The sequence below is a fragment of the Natator depressus genome, chromosome 5, assembly GCF_965152275.1.
Source record: "Natator depressus isolate rNatDep1 chromosome 5, rNatDep2.hap1, whole genome shotgun sequence".
In the NCBI taxonomy this organism is placed as follows: domain Eukaryota; kingdom Metazoa; phylum Chordata; order Testudines; family Cheloniidae; genus Natator; species Natator depressus.
The window spans coordinates 121433050-121456987 of record NC_134238.1 but is presented as its reverse complement, the minus strand read 5'-3'; the positions used below and the strand labels follow the sequence as shown (position 1 = coordinate 121456987).

The following is a 23938-nucleotide window of genomic DNA, read 5'->3' as shown; positions in this document are numbered from 1 at the left end:
AGACTGTAAACACATCTAGTTTGCCAGATAGATATCTAACAGTGTTCCTCAAGGGGATCCTGGTAGGTCTAACCTGCTGTGCAACTCTGGCTCCCTTTCCTCTGAGGTTTCTCGGATTTGGCTGTGTGACGGGGCAAGGCCAGATGGCGATAAAAAAGTAGTGGGAGATAGATATATTGGCTCCAGGCTAAACAAATCCCTGGTACTAGGATAAGTGAAATGGCAGCTGCTCCAGGTCGATTAAGACACCTGGGGCCAATTAAGAACTTTCCAGAAGGCAGGGAGAATGCTAGGTTGATTGGGACACCTGAAGCCAATCAGGGGCTGGCTGAAACTAGTTAAAAGCCTCCCAGTTAGTCAGGTGGGTGTGCATGTCAGGAGCTGTGGGAGGAAGTTGCGCTGTTGGAGAGACTGAGTAGTACACACCATAGCAGGCACAAGGAAGGAGGCCCTGAGGTAAGGGTGAAGTGGAGCTTGAGGAAGTGAGGGCTGCTGTAGGGGAAGTAGCCCAGGGAATTGTACATGTCATGTTTCTAAAAGGTCAGCTACCATAGCTGATACTATTAGGGTCCCTGGGGTGGAGCCCAGAGTAGAGGGTGGGTCCGGGCTCCCCCCCCCGACCTGTGCCCCCTGTTTAATCACTGAGAGACAACAGAGACTGTGCATGGAAGGGTAACTTCTCCTCACATCCCTCGCTGGCTTATGATGAAAATGGCTCAATAGACTGTGACCTTGTCTCTAGAGAGAGAAGGCTCACATGGAGGGTCACAGTGAGCCTCTGAGGCTAGCGAAAACTGCCAGGAAATGTGGGACCCACGGAGGCAAGGACAGAGCTTTGTCACAGCTGGCATAGTCCAATCCCTTAACTCACAAGCTATTTCTCTCTCCCAGCCTCAGGGGGATAATCCATTTCTGAGACGCTTAGTCCTCATGATCATCCATGAGACCGGTCACTTAGTAACTCTTCATAGCCCTGTAAACTTTTAGTTCCCAGCACTGGCAGAACAAGGCTTAGGTTCTGTTAAAGACAGGATGTAAGCTCCTCAAAGCTGATAGCCTCGCTCATTGTCGTGTGTGTGTGTGCGCGCATCTGCACACGCGCGCTTAGGTGTCCTTATCTGGAGCCATTGTCTTCTTCCCATTTGTTTCCCCCACAATCCCCTCTTAAGCTATCAAGGTTCCTAACCTAAGCTGTCAAGGTTCATTTCCCACTCTGAACACTAGGGTACAGATGTGGGGACCTGCATGAAAGACCCCCTAAGCCTATTCTTACCAGCTTGGGTTAAAAGCTTCCCCAAGGTACAAACTTTGCCTTGTCCTTGAATAGTATGCTGCCGCCACCAAGCGTCTTAAACAAAGAACAGGGAAAGAGAACCCTTGGAGATGTCTTCCCCCAAAATATCCCTCCCAAGCCCTACCCCCCCTTTCCTGGGGAAGGCTTGATAAGAATCCTCACCAATTGGTACAGGTGAACACAGACCCAAACCCTTGGATCTTAAGAACAATGAAAAAGCAATCAGGTTCTTAAAAGAAGAATTTTAATTAAAGAAAAGGTAAAAGAATCACCTCTGTAAAATCAGGATGGTAAATACCTTACAGGGTAATCAGATTCAAAACATAGAGACTCCCTCTAGGCAAAACCTTAAGTTACAAAAAGACACAAAAACGGGAATATACATTCCCTCCAGCACAGCTTATTTTACCAGCCACTAAACAAAAGAAAATCTAATGCATTTTCTAGCTAGATTACTTACTAACTTCACAGGAGTTGGAAGGCTTCCATTTCTGATCTGTTCCCGGCAAAAGCATCACACAGACAGACCGAACCCTTTGTCCCCCCCCCCCCATCCAGATTTGAAAGTATCTTGTCCCCTCATTGGTCATTTTGGGTCAGGTGCCAGCGAGGTTATCTTAGCTTCTTAACCCTTTACAAGTGAAAGGGTTTTGCCTCTGGCCAGGAGGGATTTTATAGCACTGTATACAGAAAGGTGGTTACCCTTCCCTTTATATTTATGACAAGCTAGACAAAGAATTGGTACAGGAAAGTCTTATAACTCAGTATGCAATGTCTCCTCACTGACCAGGTCACATATAGTGTTCACAAAACTGGCACATTTCAGTATTCTTAGATTGTTACAAAGCAGCTCCACTTCCATCACGTAGGTACCTTTTGCTTAAAAAAAAGTGTGTAGATGTTTGAGAAGTGTTGATGGTGATAGGTGTGCATGTGGCAGGGGTAAGGTGGGAGATGGCACACTGCAGTGGGCTCAAACTGAAATAACAATAAATACCACTGGGAGACATTGGTTCCTTTTTTCATTTCCCTATTGTATATCACTTTCTTGAGTGGTTCTCGAGGTTATTGCCAGTTTTTTATGTTTACATAGAACTAGCCTTGTGTAGACAGTTAACTATTGCTCATTGGAAGATGAGGGTTTCTGCAGAAAGTTTTGAGGAAAATGAAGAAAATTGTTTTTAATGAACACTTTACGTGGAAAGGTCAAATTTGTGGCAAAAAATTTTGGTCCTTAACTGAAAATTTTGTCCAAAAGCTTTCAGCTAAATTTAAAAATAATAATTCTGTTCCATATCACTGTTGAGGTGCTTCATGGGAGCTGCAGTTTGACTACCTCATGCCCACATTCTCGCCTACAGACTGGGCTCTTTGGCTGGATTACATGATGCATCACACTCTCCCCATTTATGGAGCTACCACAGTGGTTCATGGGAGTCTCTGACTGCAGTGCATCATAGGAAAGGTAGTCTGGCTGGGGAAGAGAATGGGGATATGAGAAATCTGAGCTATAACTCCTATAAAGCACCATGACATAGCTAAATCAAAACACTATACTTTAAGATGTTTGGGTTTTTTGACTAAAAAGTCAATATTTTCCACAGAAGAAGTCAATATTTTTCATAAAAAAATTGTTTTGTTGGAAAATAGTTTGAGGACATTTTCAACCAGCCTTAATGATAAAATATAAAGCTGTAGACATTTAACTTTGATCTGAGTAGAATCCATAAACAGTATTTAATTGTGAATTTTCTGCATCTGCCTCCCCAGCAATTTAAAAGGGTTTTAGTAACCCTGTGACATTTACCGCTATATATTTGCAGATTTACTGCATGATGGTAATTTCTTGTATTTAACTAACTTAGGTTTTAAAAACAGAATTAAAAATCTTAGTTTGATTAAATCTCATGCATTTATACCAGGATTAAGTGCTTTGTTGATAATCTGTTTTTAATTCTCTTATGAAGTGCTACTTTTCAATAAGGTTTCTCTCATTTTATGAATCTCCAACTTCATCGGCAATATCCTGGCTCTGACTCTAACTTATCTGCAGATGGACTAATTAAACTGGGATATGGCAGGTGGGTGGGTGACTCATGACCTAAGAGTGTCCTGGGAAGATTTCAGAGGCTGCCTGTTTCAAGCTGCATTTTCCTATCTCAGCATCCTTTACAGCAGTGGTTCCCAAACTTCTTCCACCGCTTGTGCAGGGAAAGCCTCTGGTGGGCCAGGCTGGTTTGTTTACCTGCCGCGTCTGCAGGTTCGGCCGATTGTGGCTCCCAGTGGCCACGGTTCCCTGCTCCAGGCCAATGGGAGCTGCTGGCAGCGGCGGCCAGGACGTCCCTCGGCCCGTGCCGCTTCCAGCAGCTCCCATTCGCCTGGAGCAGCGAAGCACAGCCAGTGGGAGCCGCGATTGGCCGAACCTGTGGATGCGGCAGGTAAACAAACCAGCCCGGCCCGCTGGGGCTTTCCCTGCACAAGCAGCGGAACAAGTCTGGGAACCACTGTTTTACGGACATCAATAAATAATTGATTGGAACACACCTTCAAACACCACAGGAAAGGCTTTTAAGTCCCCCACCCCTGAATCGTTTTGTGGAAGTTGCATTTACAGCAGAATTCCAGTTTAAAAAAAAAAAGCGTATACTGTCCAGTGATAAAATGGAACATAAAGTCCCAGATCCTGCAAAGACTGACTGACAGGCTTAGCTTCATGCAGGTGTGAAGTAATATTGACTTCAATGGGACTATTCTTATGAGTAAAGTTACGCATGTTTGTGGCTTTTGGAATTGATTATAGAAGCATCTCAGCTATCGTTTAACAGAAGAATTAAGTTTCTACCCCTTATGGTTGCAGGAAAAAACTTGAAAACATGAACCCTCAAGCTCAAAAGCCAGAAGACAAATGAGGGGTGGGGAAGAACCCAAAGCGTATTTTACAAGTCTCATGATTTTTGGTGCCCCGACTCCCAGGTTTTGGATGCTGGGGTTGACAATACTGCAACTCCCATTGAACTTCACTGGCATTTGGCTACCTAACACCCTTTGGCTCTTTTAAAAAGTCTTAGCCTTAAATAATAAAAGTATTAATCAGAAAATAGGCTCAGGGCTGTCCTTAGGATTTATAGGGCCCTACGCAGTGTTATTAAACTGGTGCTCCTATGCCCGACTTGCTCTTAGCAACAAAAAACATAAGCTTACAGTACTGGAAAACTTGACACAGGCACTTTATTAAAAACAGTTTAAACAAATTAAGCACACTGTAATGCTGATGGACTATACTTGCACTAGAGAAGTAGCCCTATAGAAAAAATCTGATTTATTGACGGAATGATGCAAATGTATTTTTTTAAAGTTTGTCAACATTTTATTGGAAGTTACTATGAAGAGGTCTTGAAACAAGGATTTGTTATTAATTAAAAGCAATCTTTCTGGCTTTTTTGGCTGCAAAATCAGTAATAATGTCATCGTATGACGAACATGAAGTGATGTCTTTGTTCGACTGCAAAAATAGCAAGACCAATCAAGTGTTTGTGACTCATTGTGGCGCGGAGATAGTTTTTAATGAGCTTTAGTTTTGAGAAATTCCGTTCTCCTGATGCTACGGTTACAGGAATTGTCAGTAGAATACGAGTGGCCATGTACACAGGATATATATCAACAAGCTTGCTGGTGTGAATAAATTGTACAATGTCCATTACCGACTTTGCATGTGGCAACATTGATGACAATGTACTCAATTCTTCGTACAGTTCAAGTCCATTTAAATCAAAACTATCACCATGCGTCAGGAGGCTCTCGAAGTGCTTGCACTTTGTCATTAGCTGCTCTTGTTTTCTTATTTCTTTGAATTTAGTTATCATATAAAAATCCAAACCGTTTATGGTGTGCTCGTAAGGTATTAAACCTTTCATCAACGGCAGATATTGCTTTATCCATACAACATTAAAAAATTCAACCTCAAATTTCTTTTCTGGATCTTCTACTGTACCCCTTTCAGGAGTCTGATTTGTCTTGTATACCCCCAGGTTACCTGAGGGGGGATATTGAGAGATGGGGGAGGGGAAGGTGGGGGCTCCACTGAAGGTAGTCCCCAGCCGGCGCCGCTGCACCAATTGTGTTGAGGGGCACAAACACCACCTCCACCTGTGGATCCCCAGAAAAAAAACTCCCCTCCCCCCATTCCTGGCACACACTAAGCTTCGTACACAGTAGAGGCTGCAGCAGCCCGGGCTCGCAGTCTGGTGGGGAGGGACGAGGCAGCAAAGGATACCCAGCCGGCCTCACGGCAGAGAGTCACATTTCCCCTCAGAGACCCCTGTACCCTCTCCCTCATGCAGAATGTGCTGCGCCAGCTCATTCGGCTCTGTGAATACATCCCCTGTTTATGGATACTGCAGCGTGTGTTGGGTGTGTGGGAGCCGACCTGCTCTTACCTGCTGTCCCGGTGGTGCCCCATATCTTTGGGTGCCCTACACTGTTGCGTTTGACTATGGATGGTCCTGAATAGGCTTTACAAAAAGAGATTTTGCAGCCACTTAAGCTTTACTGTGAACTTATCCCTATCCCACTCCGTGGCTCCCCAGAAGTGGTGATATTCCTTAGCTCCTAGGCAGAAGCATGGCCAGGAAGCTCTGCCTCCACCCCAAATGCCAGCTCCACAGCTCCCATTGGCTAGGAACTCCAGCCAACAGGAGCTCCGGGGGTGGTGCCTGCAGGCAGAGGTGGTGCATGGAGCTCTCTGGCCGCTTCTGTCTAGGAGCCGAGGGATGTCGCCGCTTCCAGGGAGCCGCCGCTTCCAGGGAGCCACCTCCCCCACCCACCCCGAGGTAAGTGCTGCCCAGAGCCATCACCCCTTCCCGCGTCCCAGGCCCCCACCCAAAGCCCTGCTGCTGGTGGAGGGGGGCACGGTGGCCCAAGATTGCCCCAGCAGCTGCCCGTGCGGCTGGTCCAGGGGCTACTTGAGGTCCTCAGGCGGCCCCTGGTCCAGCCGCATTGGCCACTGCAGAAGTCCCGGAGGTCCTGGAAAGTCACAGAATATGTGGCCTCTGTGTCAAACTCACAGCCTTAGTAATAACTATGAGTCCAATCACAGGATGGCCCTGTATCAGTACACTAGCAGTGGGTTCCCTGCTTCTCCCCTACCAGCCTACAAATAAAACTGGTCAGATCTTAAAGATGGATCTTATTTTCCCCAAGAAAAAATAGAAGAAAGCTTGTTTGCAAGTAACTTTTTTTCATATAAATTGTTGGATTTTTGACAGGGTGGCAGAATCAGCCCCTCCTGGATTATGATACAGGTTCTTGTGAAGCAGCTACTATCTCTAGCCCATTATCCATGCTGATATGGCATCATTCACTCCCACGCTGGACCTGTAGTTTTAATTAATCTGGGAAAGGCTTGGTATGAAGTGGTAGTACAGAGAGGACCATGGGGAGGAATTTACTTGTTGTAGCAAGACTATGAGCATGCTGAGCCCTTGTGTATAACAGTGCTGTAATAATAATGAGTTTTGTCTTGTATTTTTTCTGATGTCCAGCCAGTGGCCCTGATGTCTTAACTATCAGTTTCTGTATAGAATGTTGTGTGTTCGCAGTAACTTCTGCACTGCTCCCACTGGGGCTTTCATGTCATCCCACACTTTTTTTTAATATGGTAACTATGTCCTATTTTGCCATTAGGTACATGGATGCAGAAGGGATCTCAGGGACACAGGGCAGAACTCCTGTTTTCCTATGAGTTCTCAGAGTCCACTGAGCAGTTTATTTAAAAGATGTGGGATGTCTTTTCTGTACACAAGATTTCACACGGGAGCTAGAGAGCGACCAACACCAGCCTGTGGCTTTTACAGAAAGAAAAAGGAGGTGGGGGGAAAAATCAATTTGCTATTTGTATTCATAGATTCATAGATATTAAGGTCAGAAGGGACCATTATGATCACCTAGTCCGACCTCCTGCACAATGCAGGCCACAGAATCTCACCCACCCACTCCTGCAATAAACCTCTCCCTATGTCTGAGCTATTGAAGTCCTCAAATCGTGGTTTAAAGACTTCAAGGAGCAGAGAATCCTCCAGCAAGTGACCCATGTCCCATGCTACAGAGGAAGGCGAAAAACCCCCAAGGCCTCTTCCATTCTGCCCTGGAGGAAAATTGCTTCCTGACCCCAAATATAGCGATTATCTGAACCCCGAGCATGTGGGCAAGATTCACCAGCCAGATACCCGGGAAAGAATTCTCTGTAGTAACTCAGATCCCACCCCATCTAACATCCCATCACAGGCCATTGAGCCTATTTACCATGAATAGTTAAAGATCAATTAATTGCCAAAACCATGTTATCCCATCATACCATCTCCTCCATACACTTACCGAGTTTAATCTTGAAGCCAGATAGGTCTTTTGCCCCCACTGCTTCCCTTGGAAGGCTGTTCCAGAACTTCACTCCTCTGATGGTTAGAAACCTTCGTCTAACCTCTAGAGGTCTTATCCCAGATGGTAGCTCAGTTGTGCTAGGAGCTGTACAAACACATAGAGACAATCCCTGCCTTGCAGAGTTTATAATCTAAACAGATGAAAAAATAGGCAGAGAGGGGAATCAACAGTGTTACCGTGTCTTAACCAATGTCACAAATGCAGTCAGTGGCAGAACTAAGGATAAAACCCAGGTATCCTGAATCCCATTTCAGTGCTCATTCAACTGTCACATGACAGCTCTCCATTTGTGCGCTGCTTCCCCTTCCCCCGTAAATCTTTCCCTTGACCTCTCCTCTGTGAATAGTAATATTGGGGAAATCCCTTGCTCACACTGGGCATAAGTATTTTGGTGAGGTTGGGATAGCTTTACAGTTTGAAGATCACTTTTCTCTTGCAACTGGTGCCATTAGGATCTGATCTGACACCCTTTCCATCTACTTCAGTAGCACTGGATCAAGCCCTTAGTTCAGAGAATAAGAAGACACATTAGTGGCAGCTTGGACATCAGTCTTTCAAGTTTGGACTTGCTCAAATGGTGGGGGAAAATTGCATTAGCATTGGCTTGAATTTCTAAGTTAATTTTCTGCCCTATTGCCAGCTGGTAGTAAAACCAGTATGTTTTTACTGGCTGGTGTATGATTTTGCTAGCATGAATCATAGAATCATAGACTTTAAGGTCAGAAGGGACAATTATGATAGTCTAGTCTGACCTCCTGCACAACGCAGGCCACAGAATCTCACCCACCAACTCCTGTAACAAACTCCTAACTGATGTCTGAGCTATTGAAGTCCTCAAATCGTGGTTTAAAGACTTCAAGGTGCAGAGAATCCTCCAGCAAGTGACCCGTGCCCCACACTGCAGAGGAAGGGGAAAAAATTCCTTCCCGACCCAAAATATGGCAATCAGCTAAACCCTGAGCATGTGGGCAAGACTCATCAGCCAGACACCCAGGAAAGAATTCTCTGTAGTAACTCAGATCCCACCCCATCTAACATCCCATCACAGGCCATTGGGCATATCTACCACTAGTAGTCGAAGATCAATTAATTGCAGAAAGCACATTTCAGTGTTACATTCCAAGCATTCAGGGCAACCAAAGGTCTTTCACAGTTGAATTTGGGTCATTTAGCCTGCTAGTTGCTTAACCCTTCCTGGCTCCTGAATAGGTGATTCAGCTTGTCAGCTTAGGCCAGTTAAAAGAGAGACAGGAAGGGGAAGGAGAGGGGACAAGCCAGAGCCAGAGTAGCCCAGGATCTCAAGGAGGTCAGATCTCTCCTTCTCACCCTTTGCCTAAGGTTAAGATAAAAGCCTTCTGTTGTGGGGGAGGGGGGTGACAAGAACTTGTATAGTGTATTGTACATAAAACCCAAGGTGGTGCTGCACACAGGAGTGTGGACTGTTTGCAGCAATGTGTCTAGGATGATGGAACCGTCTTCTGTGACATACCCACATAACACCTGAAGAATCCTGAAAGTTTTAGTGTACATTTAGAAGGCTGTCTTGTATACGTTGCCCTAGTGGGCTGCATGATATTCTCATAGATTGACTAGTTTGTATCATAGGCTAAAAGTTTGTGTTAAGAATGGCATCCCTATTTTACCAAACTACAATAAATAATAATAATAGGTCTCATTCACATCATGTATGAAAATTATTTTTCTTGGCTTCTTCCCTCAGAAGAAAGAGGGCTTAGTAGATAAAGCATTGGACTAGGACTCAGGAGACCTGTGTTCAATTCCCACCTCTACCACAGAATTTGTTTGCAATGGTTAATAGCTGCATCTGAGTGGGAGGTTACGAATTATGTTTGCCAAAGTCTGGTTAAAGATTGTGCCCTGTTACCCAAATGACACTCCGGGTAGACATCAGCAAGTTCCCATAGCAGCTTTTAAAAGTTGAAATGGCTTTTTTCACCTGAAAATGTCTTTTATCATGAGTTATATCAAAACAAAGAGACATTTTCATGCTTTGAAATAGTGAGTATATTGTTGATTTAGTAATGATAACACAGGGAAATTGCATAGTAAAATAATTCCATAGTCAGATCCTAATAGTTGTGACATTTATTGAACACTAAAGAAAACTCTGGGGGATCTTTTTCTTGTGGACTAGACGATTGCTTTTATGAGCATAATGTAAGATTGCTCATACAAGTATAAATGAGATGTAGCTAATGCTGTCATTTTCTTTTGTCCTATCCTATTGAGGATCCAGTGAATAAAATGGCATTACCAACATTTTTATGATATCCTCAGACCAGTTTTAGCAGACATAAAGTCTGGTAGAAAAGTAGAGCAAATTCCAAATAATTGGACTTTGTCTTATGCACTCTCAGCTTGAATGATCAGGAAAATCTGCTCCAAATTTTAAAGTGAATATGTAATAAAGTTAGTGCCAAAGCTGTGAAATTTGGAAGAAAAACTCCAATCCCTGTGGCCATATCATTCATATATATAATATGAATTTGAGTTTTTAAGTAGATATCCTTGGTGAGAATAATTTGGGAGAAAGAATTTGCCTTTAAAAATTGATGGCACAGCTGTCCCATAGGAGAGATTAGGCATTACTGTAATACAAATTAATATGAGAGAACCCAGCCAAGATTGAGGCCCCTTTGTGGTAGGTTCCATACATGTTGTAAGAGACAGTCCCTGAACCAAAAAACGTACAGTCTAAATAGAGAAGACAGAAAAGGGTATTATCTGTTTATAGATGGGGAACTGAGGCACAGAGAGATTGCAACCCTGGGATCCCATCAGTGCCAACTGGCAGAGAGTTGCCCCCATATTTTAATTCATATCAGGCTGACACACCCATTGCCCCAACATACTGTTGTCATAATATGTATATATATTATTACTCCTGGGGGAATTCTGCATCACTGCATATGTGCAGAATTCATGTCCCCGCAGATTTATTTGCTTCCCTGCAGAAAAATGACTTCTGACAGGGAAACAAAGGGAAGCCACAAGAGCAGTCATGTGACCCTGCCTGGCAGCACAGGCAGATTGATTTGGGGCACCTGGAGCAGCTGGTAGAACTGTAAATCACTGCTGGGGGGTGGGCAGTTGTGCGTGTGTGAGCGAGAGAGACACACTCTGTCCCTCTCGCTATTGCGACACCCTCGGTGTAGCAGTCCAGGGCTTTGAGGTGTGTCTGAGGAGGTAAGAGTGGGGCAGGCACTGTCTCCTTAGGCAGAACAGACTGTATACTCCTGGGGGAATTCTGCTCCACTGCACAATACAGAATTTTGCAGAAATTAACATGTGCACAGAATTTCCTTTCCCCCACAGAAATGGGCTACCGTACTGCTTGCTGCCACTACGGGCCACTGAACCCAGCAGAGCCCAGCTTGCACATAGAAGACACTTCTGGGGGAAGGGAGAGGGAGCTAGAGGGTTCCTGGCAACTGCAGTTCCCAGCATGGTCTGCGGGAAGAAGGGGGTGATGCTCAGGAACTACGGAACTCCATGCAAGCCTGGCACTGAGCATCAGGCTGTTTCTACCTCTGGATCCCTGGGCTCTGAGTGGAGGAGGATGGGTGTCTGGGCAAGGGGGGGGGGCCGTGGTTGGGCTCTGGGGGGAGGGGGTGTGGGTAATTGCACCAGGGGGGCCGCAACTGGGTTCTGGGGGGATGGAGGTTTGTGCGTATTGGCTGGGGAGGCGTGGCTGGGATCAGGGGGGATTGGTTGTGTGGGTGTCTGAACCCCTGGCTGGGCTCGGGGGGGGGGGGAGGGAAGGGGGCAGAGAAACAGGAACTGGGTTGTCATAGGGGTTTCTTTAACTCTGGGGGAATATTTGTGTTTCTGTATTGTTACAGACATACTTGCTGATACACATTTTGAAATAAATTACCCAAATAATTGAAACTGGTGTGATTATGTAGTGTTATTTTGACAAATAAACTTTGCAGAATTTTAAAATAGTGTGCAGAATTTTTAATATTTTGGTGCAGAATGTCCCCAGGAGTAATATACATCAAAGGTGTAAGGTAACCTATGTAAGCTGGTGACATTTTGGTCCCCAAAATCATTGTGTGATGTATGTACAGCTTGTGCACAAAGGATTAGAGGAATGTGCTGTAAATATGTTCTTAAACTGGATAGGGAAGGCAGGGCATGAACCCAGTATGCCCTAGACAAAGAAATTAGTGTTTATTCATCTGCTGGCTCAAATCACAAGTAGAGGACACCTGAAGTACATTTACATATAAGATAAACAAAGCCATTGCAGTGCTGTGTATTAAACTGGAGGGTGAGTCCTCAGCTAGTATACAGACTGGTGTGTTCTCTGTGTCTGTGGTTACAATGAAGTTAATAACTTTTGAGCGTGTCCTGGGAGAGTGACTGGACACTGCAGAGAAGCATCTCTGAGAAATTCAGGAACTGGGGTACGCTGTTTGTTACCTTCAATGCAAAGTTTGGACTGATCGTTCCGAAAAGTTTGCTAGCAACGCAGACAGCTGATGCATCGGGGACCTGACCTGTAGTTTAGAAGCAAAACTCTCACTTGCTGAGACAGGTAATACAGGCTCATAATTCTGCATACCCCAAGCAACATGTCACAGAGATTAAGTGGTTTGCCCATGGTCACACAGTATTTGGCAAAGTAGGGAAATGAACCAAAACTTTTGAATCACAGTCCAGTGCCTTGTCCACAAAGCCATACTTTTTCTCAGTGGGTGAGCCACCCCCCAAAATATTCCTTAATACAAGTGATCAAATCCTACTTGCTTTACTCTCAGACTTCTGTGGCAATTTCACACAAGTAAAATCAGCAGATTTTGACCCTGAATAGATAAAATATTTTTAGTGGACCAATAAATAGAATATAAGAATGGTCATACTGTGTCAATGGTTCCTCTAGCCTAGTATCCTGTAGTGGCCTGTGCCAGATGCTTTTAGAGAGAATGAACAGAGAAAAGGGCAATTTCAAGTGATCCATCTCCTGTTGCCCAGTCCCTGACTCTGGCAGTTTGAAGTTTAGGAACACGCAGATCATGGGGTTGCATGCCTGACCATCTTGGCTAATAGTCATTGATGTACCTGTCCTCCATTAATTTATCTATTGATTCTCTTTTGAACTCAGTTGCACTTTTGGGCTTCACAGCATCCACTGGCAATGAGTTCCACAGGTTGACTCCATTTTGTGTAAAGAAGTACATCCCTTTGTTTGATTTAAACTTGCTGCCTGTTAATTAGCTTCATTGGGTGACTCCTGGTTCTTGTGTTATGTAAGAAGTAAATAACACTTCCTACACTCCATTCATGATTTTATAGACCTCTATCATATCTCTGATTAGTCATCTCTTCGCTAAGCTAAACAGTCCCAGTCTCTTTAATTTCTTTTCATATGGAAGCTGTTCCATCCCCCTAATAATTGTTGTTGTCCCTCTCTGTACCTTTTCCAATTCTAATGTATCTTTGGGGTTTTTTTTTTGTTTGTTTGGTTTTTTTTTGAGATGAGGTGACCAGATCTGCTTGCAGCATTCAAAGTGTGGCTGTACCTTGGATTCATACAGTGGCATTATGTTTTCTGTCTTCTTACCTATCCCTTTCCTAATTGTTCCTAACATTCTGTTTGCTTTTTTGACGGCTGCTGCACAATGCGCAGATGTTTTCGGGGAGCTATCCACAATGACTCCAAGATCTTTACTGAGTGGTAACAGCTCCTTTAGATGCTGTCATTTTGTATGTATACTTGGGATTATGTTTTCCAATGTGCACTACTTTGTACTTTTCATCATTGAATTTCATCTACCATTTTGTTGTCCAATCACCCAGTTTTGTGCAGTCAGCTTTTGATTAAACTATCCTGAATAATTTTGTATTGTCTGGAAACTTTGCCATCTCACAGTTCACTCCTTTTTCTAGATCATTTATGAATATGTTGAATAACACAACTCCCTGTGCAGATCCTTGGGATACCACTATTTACCTCTCTCTGTTGTGAAAACTAATGATTTATTCCTACCCTTTGTTTCCTGCTTTTTAACCATGACTGATTGGTTTGCTTGTTGGTGTGGAACCTTGTCAAAGGCTTTCTGAAAATCAAAGTAACTATATCCACTGGATCACCCTTGTCCCGATATTGACAACTTCAAGAATTCTAATAGATTGGTGAGCTATGAATTCCCTTTACAAAAGCCGTGTTCTTTTTTTCCAGCATACCATGTTCATCTGTGCATCTGATAATTCTATTCTTTACTGGAGTTTAACCAATTCTCCTGGTACCGAAGTTAGGTTTGCCAGGATTGCCTCTGGAACTTTTTAAAAAATTGGTGTTAATTAGCTACCCTCCAGTTATCTGGTACAGAGGTTGATTGAGCAATAGATTACATCCCACAGTTAGTAATTTTGCAGTTTCATATTTCAGAACTCTTGGGGGAATCCCATCTCGTCCTGGTGACTTCAACTAAACAATAATATCAATTTGTTCCAAAGCTTCCTCTACTGACACCTCAATCTGGGACAGTTCCTCAGATTTGTCGTCTAAAAAGAATGGCTCAGGTGTGGGGATCTCCCTGTATCCTCTACAGTGAAAGTGAATGTGAAGAAGTCATTTTAGTTTTTCCACAGTTGCCTTCTCTTCTTTGTGTTGTCCTTTAGCACCTCAATCATCCAGTTGCCCTACTGACTGACAGGCTTCCTGCTCCTGATATACGTTAACTTTTTTGCTGTTCGTTTTTGTACGCATAGCTCGTGACTGTTTAGATTCTTTCTTGGCCTGCCTAATTATAATTTTACACTTAAGTTGTCAGAGTTTTTCTTTCTATTTTCATCAGCAGGATATGACTCCCAAATTTAAAGTATCCCTTCTTGTCTCTTTTACTCTGCTGTTTAGACATGGTGGCTTTTTTTTTCTTCTCATACTGGTATTTATGTATTTATTTGGAGTATATATGTAGGTTAAGCTTCTATTATGGTGTTTTAAGCACTATCTATGCAATTTGCAGGCATTTTACTCTTGTGACGGTTCCTTTCAATTTCCATATAATTAGTTTTCTCATTTTATGTAAAAAGAAAAGGAGTACTTGTGGCACCTTAGAGACTAATCAATTTATCTGAGCATAAGCTTTCGTGAGCTACAGCTCACTTCATCAGATGCATAAAGTGGAAAGTACAGTGAGGAGATTTTATATATACACACAGACCATGAAAAAATATACATTGTAAGGAGAGTGATCACTTAAGATGAGCTATTACCAGCAGGAGAGTGGGGTGGGGGGAGAGAAAACCTTTTGAAGTGATAATCAAGGTGGGCCATTTCCAGCACATTTCCAGGAGTTAACAAGAACGTCTGAGGAACAGTCGGGGGGGGGGGGGGGGAGGAAGGAATAAACAAGGGGAAATAGTTTCACTTAGTATAATGACTCAACCACTCCCAGTCTCTATTCAAGTCTAAGTTAATTGTATCCAATTTGCAAATTAATTCCAATTCAGCAGTCTCTCATTAATTTGCAAATTGGATACAATTAACTTAGGCTTGAATAGAGACTGGGAGTGGTTGAGTCATTATACTAAGTGAAACTATTTCCCCTTGTTTATTCCTCCCCCCCCCCACTGTTCCTCAGACGTTCTTGTTAACTCCTGGAAATGTGCTGGAAATGGCCCACCTTGATTATCACTTCAAAAGGTTTTCTCTCCCCCCACCCCACTCTCCTGCTGGTAATAGCTCATCTTAAGTGATCACTCTCCTTACAATGTATATTTTTTCATGGTCTGTGTGTATATATAAAATCTCCTCACTGTACTTTCCACTTTATGCATCTGATGAAGTGAGCTGTAGCTCATTAAAGCTTATGCTCAAATAAATTGGTTAGTCTCTAAGGTGCCACAAGTACTCCTTTTCTTTTTGTGAATACAGACTAACACGGCTGCTACTCTGAAACCTGTCATTTTATGTAGTTTCCCTTTCACAAGTTAAATGCTACTGTGGTGAGTTTCTTTGACATTTTTCCTCCTACAGGGATGTTAAATTTAATTACATTATGGTTAATATTACTGACTGGCTCAGCTATATTCACCTTGTGTCCCAGATCCTGAGTTCTGCTTGGGACTAAAGCAAGAATTGCCTTTTCCCCTTGTAGATTCCAGGACAACCTGGTGTCTAAAAATTTTATCTCTGAATCCCTTCCTGAAGTGACATGTTCCCAGTCATATGAAGATAGTAGAAATCCCGCATTATTATTGCATTTTCTACCTTTGTAGCCTCTCTAATCTCCCTGAACACTTCAGTCACCATCCTGGTCAGATGGTTCATAGTATATTCACACTGTTATATTCTTATTGTTTTAGAATGGAATTTCTATCCATAGAGATTCTATGGTATAGTTTGATTCACTTAAGATTTTTACTTTGATTCTTTATTTTACATATAGTGCCACTCCCCCACCAGCACAACCTAGTCTGCCAATTACTATATATTTTGTACCTTTGTATTACTGCCTCACATTTATTATTCTCATTCCACTAAGTTTCTGTGGTGCCGATTATATCAATATCCTCACTTTATGCCAGACACTCTCATTCACCCATCTTCGTATATAGATTGTTAGTGTTTATATACAAACACTTGTAAACTTTGTCAATATTTATTGCTTGCATTCATGTGTTATATTTAAAAGGAACTCTTCCTCATTAGTGCCTACTACTTTACCAATTTCTTTCCTATCTGCTTTACTAGGATATAGAGTTTCCACTTTAATTCATCCCTAAGGGATGTCTCCCCCTGGACAGTGTGCTCCTCTGCACCTGACAGCTTTCCCAGAGTCCTTAGTTTAAAAAAAATCCTTTACAACCTTTTAATTTTACATACCAACGATGTAATTCCATTTTGATTTAGTTGGAGCTCATCCTTCCTGTATAGGCTCCTCCTTTCCCAAAAGGTTCCCCAGTTAAACCTAAAAATCTCCTCCCTATACCATTGTCTTATTCACACATTGAGACTCTGCAGTTCTACCCGCCTTCCTGGCTCTGCGTGTGGAACTGGAAGCATTTCCGAGAATGTTTCCATGGAGGTCCTGGACTTTAGTCTTTTATCTAGCATCCTAAATGTGGTCTCCAGGACCTCTCTCCTACCTTTCCCTATGTCATTGGTACCTCCAACCGTCTAGCTCAGCAATGTCTGTCCTTTTGCCTGTGCTTGCTGCTTAGGACACACAACCTACAGACACAAGGTGCCTGGTTCTGTGACTTATGCTGGGTTAAATCAGGAATATCCCCCTTTGAAGTCAATGAGTGATGCTGGTATAAAATAGGTGTAAGTTGGAGGAGAATCAGGTCACGGAAGACTAACCTCAATGGTGAGCTCAGGAAATGGCATTCCTGAACTGCCATGTTGTTGTCCTGTCACAACAAGCTACCATGTTATCTGACTTGGCAGCTGTTCACCATGTTTGCACTGCTGTTTTTGCTGAGCCGCCATAGAGTGAGGCATCAGTTTCTGCACGTATAAGCAGCTGGTAGCACAATGCTGAGGAAAGCCCAGAGACAGAGCTTTTGGGGGTTGCTGGTTGAAAGAGGCTTGGTGTGGTGAGCAAGCAAGCGAGCCTGTGTTCAGGGAATCAGGAGTTTGTACACTCTTTGTAAATTAACAAGATTCCATCAAAGGTACCAGACTCAATCAATCATCAGTTTCTCCTTCCAAATGGAAGAACCGATAAGACCCTGAATTTTGACGAGCTGCTTGGGTCAAAGGGGATAATGTCATGTATTTGTGTTCTGGTAGCATTTAAAGGCTCCAAATTAGTATGGGGCTCCCTTGTAGGCCTCCAGAGCCAAAAATCTAAGTAGGCAAGGCAGACAAGGGCAGGGTTCGATAGTGAGTAATGTGACGCATAAGCAGAGTGGTCAGGATAATGAGTGGAACATTTTGTTAGTACACTTCACTGCCTGATCCAAACACTCCTTTTTCTGTCTCCCTCCCCTTTTTAATCCTTCTCTCTTTTGATATATATCCCCCCATCTTCGAAAAATTCTCTGATTCTGGGTTCCTTAATTTTTAGTCACCCAGTTTAGGATACTTGGGCTTGATCTTCAGAAGGTGCTGTATGCCCAACTCCAAATGAAGTAAATGAGCACTGTGGGTGCTCAGCACCTTCTAAAAGTGTGCACATGCAGCATAATCATTCCCAGTGCAGCTGACCGGCTCCCCTGGCTGGCATATAGTGTAGGTGGGGACTACTGCTCCCTTTGGGATGCTTTGTGCCTGTGAGGGAGCATCTTTATAGCAGATACTGCAATGCAATGGTGGTATACATGGCAAGTGGTATGGCAGCCACTATTGACTCTGACCATGTAACCTTGTGTGATCCTTACTCACATCAGGTGACTGGGGGCCTGGAAATAAGTCTCTTACTAGTACTTTTTTGTCACACCTTTTTCCTCAGTAACCAACACTACCCCTGTGCCAGAACAAAGCTAGTTCGTGGTAATGGTAATGGACCTGTAGAGTCCTGGAACGGGACAAAAGGGCTCAGCCCAGTCAGAGTGCTGGGATTCCTTCCTTTTCACTGGCTTTCTCATCTCATTTTCCAGGGCGATCATCCTTCCAAAGACTAGTGAGACTGTCATCTTCTGAAATGTACTGGGTGAAGAAGTGAAAGAATCCATTGTGGGTGGGTATTCATGAGGATTTTGCTTCCATTTTAAAAGACCTTAATCCAAAGGGATTTTCACCACACTTTCTTGGAATAGAGAGGGAGAGCACAAGTGATGCAAAGATAGAATAATACTGGTATTGCCAACAAACTGGAAATCTTGGAAGTGTGGGACCCAGCTCTTGCTAGCAGTAGGCCCCTTTACATAGCTCTGGCAGCAGAAAGAGATCGTAAAATTGGTATACACTATACTATAAGAGAGGTCTAAAGGGGTCTCTGTGTAAACTAAAATGAGAACCTTTATGTTCAAGTGACTTGTTGTACAGGTTCAATGAAACCTACCATCTGAAAAAAACAACAACAGTTGCTTGTTACTTAATGTGACATAGCTAAAAGTAACTCAGAAATCCCATGGTACTTTTTCCACACAGCAAAATATTTTGTTTTGATATTTCACATCATGTTTGCACCAACAGTTTTGTTGGATACCATAGTTATTGTGTTTTTAATATCCTCTTAGACTACAATGTTCAATATCACTTTATTAACCATTCACTCATGTTCTAAATCCATTCTCTTCAAAGTTATAGATATTTCTCTGGACTATTGTGGATTTTGTTGTTCCTTTTTAAGTAATATGTGTTTGTGACACTCTGTACCTCAGGGGAACACCCTGCACCCCATGTTCATCCTTATAATATGATTGTGTGGTATCCAATACAAATTTGTCATGTCGGGTGTCTTTGGAAGGCTCATGATGCACTCAGCATTGTTGTTATAGTAATGTTATAGTAATGTTAGAGGTTATAATTTCATGTATATAGTTATGAAGCTGAAAATGTGTCTTCATGGCTTAAAACAACCCCAGGCAAAGCCAATAGAGAAGAAAGAACTTGATAAAAGGGAGAGATGTTTGCCATGCTCTCTCTCTATCTCTCTCTCTCTCTCTCTCTCTCTCTCTCTTCCACCTCCATTGAAGATATAGCTCAGTGGTTTGCGCATTGGCCTGCTAAGTCCAGGGTTGTAAGTTCAATCCTTGAGGGGGCCATTTGGGGCAAAAATTGGGGATTGGTCCTGCTTTGAGCAGGGGGTTGGACTAGATGGCCTCCTGAGGTCCCTTCCAACCCTGATATTCTATCGGGGGGAGGGATAGCTCAGTGGTTTGAGCATTGGCCTGCTAAACCCAGGGTTGTGAGTTCAATCCTTGAGGGGGCCTTTTAGGGATTTGGGGCAAAAATTGGGGATTGATCCTGCTTTGAGCAGGGGGTTGGACTAGATGACCTCCTGAGGTCTCTTCCAACCCTGATATTCTATGATTCTACAGGCACCACCACCAAGCAACTGAAGCCCTGATCAAAGGGGAGAGCCTGGCTGAAGGGCAACCAGCCAGCCTGTGATGAGAAGTATCTAAATTTGTAAGGGCACTGAAAGTGTTAAGATCAGCTTAGAATGCATTTTGTTTTTATTTCATTTGACCAAATCTGACTTGTTGTGCTTTGACTTTATAATCACTTAAAATCTATCCCAGAGTTGAGGATTGGAGTGAGCTAGCAGATCACCGGTCCAGATAACAGCAGGGGAACATCACAGTGTTTAAATGGACTTTTTTAAAAAAGATGTTCAAACTGTGCATGCTTCATACAAACAGGCAGGTGTCAGTACAGCTGCATGGAAATGAATCTGGACAAGCCATTTTTACAAACACTGCACTATAGGTTAAAGTAATAATATTTAAAAAAATGCCTGCTGCAGTATTCAGCTGGGAAACTTCATCACATAAAAATGTCTTTTTTAAGCCCTCTGCAATACTTATCTCTGTAATCATCTAGACTATTTTAACTGCACATTCAGTGAACTTGAATACTCTCTAACAGTAGCCTATTTCAGTTAGATATTCGATTATACTGATGTGACCTTTCAGACAATAGTACACCCCAAGAATTAGGATTATTTTACAACGATGTAATTTTACATACATTAGCGGGCTGAATTCCCAGTGAGTGTAAATCAGTGTGGCCCCAGTTATTGATCCTACAAAGATTAATTTAGTGCTTGTTACCCTATTGGTTAATTTGTCTATTTTTGATTGCATACAATTTTTAATCTATCATATATTTTCAAATAACATATGATGAAACAATGTAATCCCTTCTGTTGTGTTCAGATTTTTTGTCCACTACTGTTGGCTGTTTACTCCCGAAAACCCTAGCTGTAGCAATTTCATTATTTCATTTCAGAAACATAACCCCACAATTACTGAGATAGCATTGCACAAGAGATTAGACCAATGTGGCCAAAATGTACCCATTGCAGTGAAACCGAATAAGGGCTATGCATCAGTGAAGTCAATATAAATCCTCCATAGAAATAAGATGTAAGTGTAGACTTCTGCAGTTCACAGGCCTTCTGCACAAGGGTGGATTTCACCTTTTCTGAATAAGTAGCCAAGACTGAAAAGGGGGAACAATCAATTGTGTATCACATTGTGAATGAACCCAAGTATATTAGGTTTTTTTAAGAGTAAACAAAACCTTGTTATAAAAGTTACCGTTTTTGTCTGCTTTTTTCTAAACCATTAGCTTAAAGGCCTCCCTGTAGAAAACAATTCCCCCTGCAAGCAACTTACCATTCACCACTCCCTAACAACAAAAAGTGTCCACATCAGTGACCTTATTCTAGAAGATTACTAAGACCCACATGCTATAAATTGACAGTTCCATCACAGGAATTAAAAGGCTTGTTTGAGGCTCCCTTAGCTATTCACTGTGATATTTAAAGTAGCATCTCATTCATCCATCTTAATGGCAATGAGTCTGTGTCAAATAAAAAGGGCTTTATTATTGCCTACTAGTCTTGGGTTTGTATCTATAAAGATTCTGAAAATGCCACTAGCCTCCTTTTGGTTGACTCATTCCCATTGTTTCTTCGTGCCTTCTGGACTGTAAAAGAACAATCCAAGCATGCCGCTGTGTTCCTCTGTTCAGGTCAGTTCACTCTGGCATGGGAAACTTCTCAACACTTCTTATCTTTTTGCTTAAGGGGAACATCAGCACCTGTTCTTTCGTTCTTTTTTTGGTTGGCAGATGACTTCTGGTTAGGTGTCGCGTGTTAGCAGAAAAACTTTTGCATCAAATCCCTACCCTGATCTTGACCTCAGAACTGCTTGTGTGTGTGAGTCTCTGTGTATCTGTTATAAAAAATGGCAGAAGGAGGAGCATTTGTTTGCCTACAGCATTACCTACGGATATGAGAGAGACCATGACATTTCCAGTAGAGCAACCTCTCCAACAGTGTTGTGTAAGTTTGTTAACGAAATAGTAGATACAAAAAAGACACATACTTGGCAAGAGTCTCTTAATAAAATGGAAGCTTCTCCTTGGATGCAGGGTTGAAGATAGAGTATATTGCGCCTCTTCACATGCTGATCCTGCTCTGTGAGCATGTATTGGGGTGAAGGGTGTGGGTGCGACATTTCCTCCTCTTCACTGATAATGAAGTAGGTAGCCGGAGCAATACATAAGGACTTTTTGTTCAGACGCTTATAGCGTGTCCATCACCATTATATCTGATTTTTACTGTAGGATGCCATTGTGCAGCTGCCCAAGAATGGGGAGCTGCTTTGTCACCCCACATGACCAAGCAAGGCCATCTCATAATTCATACCCCGTAACCAGCACTAAAAGTTAGGCAGCTCAATTTTTTAACCAATAAAATACCACCAAAAACACTTTTCTTCAGGTGACTTACACTGCTCCCCAATCTATTGTCCTTTGCAAGGACTGCAAGTCACCGAACTCAACAGCTGTGGACACCCATCCAATTACTGTTCCAGAACATTACACGGCATTCCGACCATTTGTATCAGAAACTATTATGATGCTAATGATCCCTAAATGAAACACTGGCTTCATTGAATTCAGAGATATCGCAAATTATGTGACACCAAGAAATGTTAATTGCTAGTTTATATGATTATCCAATTAAAGGTGCCCATAGAAGAAAAGTCAAGTGATGACACATTTATTAGACTGAAAATAAAGGTTGTAGTTTGAGGAGCAGAAGTGCATGAAAATGCTGACCCATGTCATGTCAGTGGATTATATATCCTCAGACAGAGGGCATTCAGAGGGACTAAGCTGTGCGATCTAATGGGAGTCACTATGCTCCTGCAGTTAACAAATGATTGCAGACTAGTGTGTACATTACTAGAGACATAAATGAGATGCTTTTTCAAGGCTTCTTGTCAGTTGCTACAATGGTGGTAAATTTAGAACTCCACTAACCTACTACATAGGGCTGATCTGAATTGGACAAATGAAATAATTCTTGCTACCATTCTTCCCCTCAGTTGGTGGAAACCAGGAAGTTACCGCACATGGCTGGGAAGTGGGGCTATGAAACAGCAAAGCGTTTAAGTCCATCCTTATTCAGCAACATCGATAGGACTTAAGCACATGCTTAAGTGTTTTGCTACACAGCGATGAACTGCTGAGTTGGAGCCTAGGAAAGTCCAGTATCCAAATGAATAGTGATTCACCCACTCATTGTGTGACCTTCTGTATGCTGTGTGATCTTCTGATGTTCCTGTGACACAGGTGTAAAACAGCTAAACCCAACAGTAAAAGAAATGCAACTTTCTTTTTTTGCTTCAGTAGCCACTTCAAGCTATAGGGCAAAATTCTCTGCTGCTGTAACTCCACTGACTTCAGCTGCATTCTTCCAGGAGGTGGAATCCTATTTAGCACTGTACCCGAATAACAGTGTTCTTGCTACAATACTCAAAATAAATGAATAACATGCATCATATACTGTGTAATGACATTGGAAAAGCCTTTACTTTTTCTTCTGTGCTATTGCTCATACTTTGATTATAATCATAAAGATTTAGCAAGTTATCCTTAAGTTCTAGTGGCTGGTTCTAGGTCCCTCCTTGCATCAAAACTGATCTTCTCTAAGTTTTACATTGACTAAAAAGAAATCAGGTTCAAGCAAATGACTAGACATGTTCAAAACAGCTTGAATTGTATCACAAAAGTGCACTACATTCACAGGTGTAAACATGAATAACAATTTCCAGGTGCATAACAGAGGAATCTAAACTGAGAAGAATTAAAACCTAAGACTAAAATTACACCATTTCTATTGCATTTCACTGAGTGTCAAATAAATCTTTCCTAGGGTTTATGCAAAGACTCAAACACAACATTCGGAAGACTGGGTGGCTCAACTCCATCTCATGTTACATTCTCCTCATGGACACCTGCTCCAATCCAGTCAAGGTCAGTAGTGATCAGAATTCACCTCTAGAAATCTGAAAAGATATGAAATCAAAGAAAGCCAACAGTTCGATCTGGGAGCTGTGAGTGAATGCAGCTAAGCTGTTTTTTCTGCCCATCAGAATCCTCTTCATAGCAGAGAAGAAATCTGATAAACGTAAGTACTAGGTTTTAAAATTTGTGTGTGGAGGGAGGAACAATGCAAGAAGATGAAAAAGGTTGGAAATCCATATTTGCAGTATCTCCCTAGGGGATTTTCTAAACCAAGATTTTCAGATTCTTCTCTCCAT

General features: G+C 42.5%; 1 long non-coding RNA gene across 1 annotated transcript in view; it reads right to left on the bottom strand.

The window, feature by feature from the left end:
* Positions 1-1792, bottom strand: part of LOC141987081 (uncharacterized) — a 40274-nt gene extending 38482 nt beyond the window's left edge. The window contains exon 1 of the long non-coding RNA XR_012639438.1: positions 1755-1792. This is a non-coding gene — a long non-coding RNA (uncharacterized LOC141987081). The remainder of the gene's footprint in view (positions 1-1754) is intronic.
* Between the last annotated feature and the right edge of the window lie 22146 nt (positions 1793-23938).